Source organism: Alligator mississippiensis, chromosome 16, assembly GCF_030867095.1.
Source record: "Alligator mississippiensis isolate rAllMis1 chromosome 16, rAllMis1, whole genome shotgun sequence".
Classification (NCBI taxonomy): Eukaryota; Metazoa; Chordata; order Crocodylia; family Alligatoridae; genus Alligator; species Alligator mississippiensis.
In genome coordinates, this window is record NC_081839.1 from 28,763,398 (window position 1) to 28,769,397 (window position 6,000).

Sequence of the window (6,000 nt, forward strand, 5' to 3'; positions counted from 1 at the left end):
AAATTAAGCTGCCTGCTCTGTAGCAATCTCCATCCTTTTCTTCCAAATCTGAATGATGCTGAACGTGCTCATTCATGGAAAAGAGGTGATGGATATGAACATAGTCCTCGAGTTCTGTGTTTTCTGAAGTCGCAGAGAAATGTTCCTTCATTGTCCCAGCACTGGTTCCAAGTCTTGATCTGTAGGGGTACGTCTGAGACAGATTGGGGGGTAGAGTTTCCATCTGTATACAGTCCCTAGCAGCTTGCTGAGACTACTAAAAAGGTATCTTAAACTCGTTTGCCTATTAATTATGTGTGGCAGCCACCCCTCTATCAAGGCTGAGACCAGCCCTCATTTAACACCACATAAGCCATCTAATGTTGTCTGATGGTAAAAACATTCAATCCTTATGACTGTAGCCAGACTTGACCTACTTGCTGAGGACCTTCAATTGGGTGACTTCCATCACCTACTACCAATTACCTGAGTCAGGCAGCCGGCCATCCTGTTTTCTGGTTGTACAACGGCTAACATCATCACGTTCCACTAATCTGCAATTGGTGACATTAAACTATTTCCCCTGCTTTCCAGCTCATCCAGCCACATAGAAATTGGTTGGTTTTTTTTTTTACTTTAAATAACTGGATAATTTCTAGCAGGGACACAAAGAACCTTGAGTGATATCAGCAGTTAATGATTCAGTCTTCTGACAGCATCGTGTTGTTTAATTATAGCCAAAGCCAGTGTTTTATGTAGTCTGTAACTTTTTTTTTAAAGTGATGATTCACCGTGTTTGGTTACTGTATGCAATGGAGTTTATTTTTATACCACATCCTCCCTTCACATATGTGCCTTGCAGAGATATCCTGAACAAGAAGCAAGTGCCCATCAATAATGAGGTGACAGTGACCATGAGGGTGTGCAGCAAAAATAAAAAGGATGCAACTAAAAGCCAGGAAGATGCAAATGGGTATCTCTTCAGACTAGCTGTAGTGCAGGGGCCTGGAAGGGGCAGCTTGGGGAAGAAGATGACTGAGGATGTGATACTGGGAGAGATGGAAGGAGGCGGAATAGGGTAGGGGAGTTGAGGGAAGGAGGGAGTAATGAGGAAGGGAAGGTGAGATGGAGTCCAGCATCAGGTGCTGGCTTGAAAAAACAGGAAAACTTTAAAGGATGGGAGGGAGGATAGGGGAGTGTTTGCAAAAGATGGAGCAAAGTAAATGGAAGAGCCAGTCCCGAGCCCGCGGGGAGCTTGGCTGGACCTCACCTGGAAGAGTTTGCTCATCAGCTATCCAAAGATGGGGCTTCCCAACTTGGGGAGACTCTCTCCAGGATCCAGCACCCACAATGCTGTACTGATTCCCACACCTTACACAGCCTGGATGAACCAAAGGGTTTCATCAGAGTGAGCCAGGTCACACATGGCTAAATGTCTGTGTGTCATACGTGATGACTGTCTGCTTTCATGTGGCCCAAAGTTTCCTTTGCAAGCGGTGAATGAGTCTGGCCCAGTGCCAAGGACAAAGTGACCTTGTTAAATTGTTAAGAGTGGACATAAGCTTTCAGTAATCTACCCCCTCCTCTAAGGGGTACATAAGTGGACATAAGCTTTCAGTAATCTACCCCCTAAGCGTATCCTTGACTTCAGCAGGGCTTTTGATAGTCTCCCACGATGTTCTCGCAAAGAAGCTGAGGAAGTACAGGCTGGATGAATGCACTATAGATGGACAGAAAACTGGCTGGATTGTCAGGCTCAGAGGGTAGTAATCAATGGCTTGATTCAGTTGGCAGCCGGTATCAAGTGGAGTGCCCCAGGGGCCAGTCCTGGGGCCAGTTTTGTTCAATGTCTTCATCAGCAACCTGCAAGATTGCAGAGAGCGCATCCTCAGCAAGTTTGTGGATCACACGAAGCTGGGGGGAGTAGCAGACACGCTGCAGGGTAGGACTAGGATTCAGAGAGACCTAGACAAATTGGAGGATTGGACCAAAAGAAATCTCATGAGGTTCAATAAGGAGAAGTGCAAAGTCCTGCACTTAGGACAGAACAGTCCCATGCACTGGTACAGGCTGGGGACCAACTTGCTAAGCAGTGGCTCTGCAGAGAAGGACCTGGGGGTTACAGTGAACAATAAGCTGAATATGAGCCAGCAGTGTGCCCCTGTTGAGAAGAAGGCTAATGGTATCCTGGGCTGCATTAGTAGGAAAGTTACCAGCAGATTGAAGGAAATTATTCCCCTCTATTCAGCACTGGGGAGCCCACATCTGGAGTCCTGTGTCCAGTTTTGGGCCCCCTACTACAGAAAGCACTGGTTATTAGGAAAAACTCTCACTAGGAGGGTAGTAAAGCACTGGAACAGGTTACTCAGAGATATTGTAGACTCTCTATCCTTGGAGGTTTTTAAGACATGGCTAGACAAAGCCTTGGCTGGGATGATGTCGTTGGGGCTGGCCCTGCTTTGAGCAGGGGGTTGGACTAGATGTGACCTCCTGAGGTCCCTTCCCACCCACGCTTTCTGTGATTCTGTACCATCACTGCCAGCCTGTCTTGCTCAAGTCAGACCAGAAGCCACTGCCCCTCTAAAACTGCTTTGTTTCCCTCCCTCCTGCTCTCGCAACACTTCTTTTGTCCCACGAACCCAGTGCACGTCCTGCTCTGTAGTGCTGCTGAGTCCTTTGTGCTGCTCGGTGCTGCCCTCCCGTGGATACATGCCAGGCTTGCTCAGTTCTGAAGGACTCAGGTTGGGGGGTGGAGGAAGGATCTCCCTAAGTCTTTACTCTCCTGTGCACACGGATCCGGCTCTTTCTGAGCAACCGCCCAGTGTAAAACAAATCCCCAGTGATAGCAATAGGGTAAAGCCACTTATTCCAGACCCCATCTGGATTCTGAGCACTCTGGGACTCAAGGGACTCTAGATGCAGGGTCTGGGCTGGAGCCATCTTCAGGTATTAGCATGATGTCTCAACATGTCACAACGCTCCCTCTCTCATCTACTCCTTTGATCCTGGCCCTTCCTCCCTTCTCTGCATTTGTCACCTGCTCTGCTCCATGCTCCCACACTTGAAACTCATGCCACCTTTTGTTTTCTAGTCTACCAGTACTTGACTTTTACCAGGGAGGCAGGGCTGTCTAGAAGTTAGAGCAGGGACGTGGGAACCAGGGGACATGGTCTCTTCCCCATATTGCCACTGACCTGTATAGCTTTGAGTGAGGTGTTTTAAATTTGCCAGTGCCTCATCCTCATGCGTAGGAAAGGAAACAATAATATTTTTCATCCTTCATGAAGTATCTGGAGGAGCACCGATGGAAATGTGCTGGTGCCTTGGTTTGTTGGAGAGCAGGGAGAATTGTGCACCAGCTGAATATTTCTTACACAGGAACTTTTAAAAGAGCAAAGAGTCTTGATCCTGCCATCTTAACAAGGTGAGGTTAGAAGAGATCAGGAAGAGGATCCTGATGGGAAACCCAAAGGATGGAGGCTATTAGAAATGATGCTAGTAACACAGACACAATGGGAGCAGATTGACTTGAGGGGGGGAAACTAGGCTCCAGTAAAAGTGATGGGAGCTGTGCATTAGCACTGATACCTTTGATCTTGTTGCCTAGTAGGGACTCCTATTGTGCTCTTTTGGAGGTCATGTTTTGCTTTAATGTTCAAAGGTGTTTTTTTTGCCAAGTGTGGTTGCAGTGATACTGCCTTGTACAATCTTTCTTTTCTTAGTTATGAATCCTAACCAATATCCTAGCAATGCCTTTGATTGCAAAGCATTCCCCACGAGCATTGCAACAAATGTGACAGGCTGAATGACCTCAGCTACCAGTGAAAAGCAGTTGTTGCTGGGATTGGATTGTGATAGCTGGTTTAAAATGCAAAGGCACAGTACTCAGCAGTTCTTGCAAATGAGGTGAATAATATTATACCCATTACAACCTACTTACTGAAGAAAGTTATGTAGGCAGAGAGAAATTAATCACACCGATAATGGGCCTACTCAGAAGAATGAATGTCAACAATACCTAGCTCTTACACAGCAGTTTTCCTGGATAGATCTGAAAGCACATTACAAAGAAAGCCAGTGCCATTAGCACTGTTATATGGATGGGGGAAGCAGGGCACAGAGAGGACCAGTGACTTGCTAAACGTGGTCCGGTAAAGCTGTGCCAGCGCTGGTCTCCTGGATCTCAGGCCGGTGTAGTCGCTATGTTCAGTTAGATATTGGTACTGTGGGTGTGCACAGAAAGCCCTGTCAGGCACTGCACAAATACGCAGTTGCAAGTTCTTCCCCCCCAAAAGCTGCTTGTGCGCATTCATAAAGCCTCAGGGTCCCTGACTGAGGCTCTTCCATGCCACAGCTATGAATGCAAAATGACAAAAAGCCAGATCATGGAACTAATGCAGGGAGACAATGTGTGCAGCTCGGGGACTTTTAGTGACTAGTAAGGTAGAAGAAGATTTTGGATTCACCACTGATTCCAGAGAAAGCACATCTAACAGCATCTTCTGGATGCAGCCTCCAGCCTCGGGTATTGGGGGTGGACTGCAGCAGTGACGGAGGGAAGAGCATCACCTCCTGAAGCCCCAGCAGCGCTGCCATTGCTCTCTAATCTCTCTCAATAGAAAGACAGCAGTGATCTTGCTTTGTTTTCTCTGCAAACCTTGATCCCTGTAGTAGCTTTCTTCCTCTGCGGCATCTGGCAGAAAGCTCTGCCAGGGGGTTTGTGTCCTGCTGGGTTTTATTCGTTCATATACTTCTTAAAGTTAACAGCAACTCTGCTCAGAAAAAGTACACCGAGCACAGGAGAGCGCCCAGCAAGGTGCAAATGTCTATTGAATCATGATTATTTGGGTAAATGCGGTATCTTTTATTAGACCAACTAAATAATTTGGGAAATTGTTCTGAGGCATTAATTCAGAGGCAGAGTGTGCAAAGCAGGGAGTTACAGCTTTTTACAGGGGTACAAGACAGTCAAAAGCTCATGCTAGGATTTTCAAGGAGCCCAAGAGTTTTTCCAGCTTCCATTGAGTGTTAGACACTTGTAACCCTTAGGCTTTTCTGGGAATCCTGGCCTATGGTGCTAGTCCCTGTGGATTAAGTGGCAAAACCTCCATTAACTGCAGTAAGAGAAAGATCAGGACCCAAAAGAGCCTGAGAGACTGAACCAGTATCTAAAGTGGTGCGATACATCTGCCATGGGGCCATAAGAAGGTGTAAGATACAGCATAGTATAAGTCTCCTTCACATTTATTCCTTGCATGTATCCATCTGGGCCCTTGGTTTGTGAATTATGAACCAGCATAGATTCCCTTTGGCTTGGGGTGGTTAACTGTGTGCAATGTACTCTACCTTCTACGTGGCCTGGGAGGTTTTGCTAGTGCTCAGAACTGAAAACTTTTTTCTGTATCTGCTATATTCAAGCAAATGAAAGCATCTCCTCTCTTCTTCATTGTACCACATACGATGTTTGAAATATGTATTTATCCTTTCAGATGAAAGCCAAGTGCCTCTTTCTGGGTATTGCTCTGTGAGACAGCAGAGTGAATTTGCAGCCAAGCTTTCTCCATCTAAATACAACCTCAACCATGGATACAGTTGTACAGACTGTGAAGAAGGAGCTGCAGACTCACAGATGGGAGCAGTTTGACAGCTCCAAAGAGCTAAAAGCATGTGCTTTGTACTAGAGGACCCAGTCCTGCAGTGTGATGAGCATCTTTGGCAAAGTGGTGAGTAAGCTGAACACCCATTCACTTGAGTGAAATGTGTCGTCTTTTATGCATCAGAGGAGGCACAGAAAGCTTTATGCATAGATTACCTTATTCAGGATGAACCATTTTCATGTGCGACAGACCAATGACTACATTTATTCTCCTGAAAATGAATTTTCAGCAGCGTGCACCAGTTCTTTGAGATCTGCAGGGACATTCAGGCCTGGTACATAATTAGAGAAAGGATAGAGCCCTTCTTCCCCACTGTCTAATCAAGGTAAGGAGTATCTCCTGAACAATTGCTGAATAAGCTTTC

The 6,000-nt window shown here is 46.3% G+C and overlaps 1 protein-coding gene across 1 annotated transcript in view; it reads left to right on the forward strand.

The window, feature by feature from the left end:
• The window catches only part of LOC102561714 (uncharacterized), a 117,358-nt gene extending 111,729 nt beyond the window's left edge, over positions 1 to 5,629 (forward strand). Inside the window, exon 35 of the mRNA XM_059719663.1 lies at positions 5,469 to 5,629. The gene's annotated coding sequence lies outside the window, so the exon portion shown is untranslated. The remainder of the gene's footprint in view (positions 1 to 5,468) is intronic.
• The last annotated feature ends 371 nt before the right edge of the window (positions 5,630 to 6,000 follow it).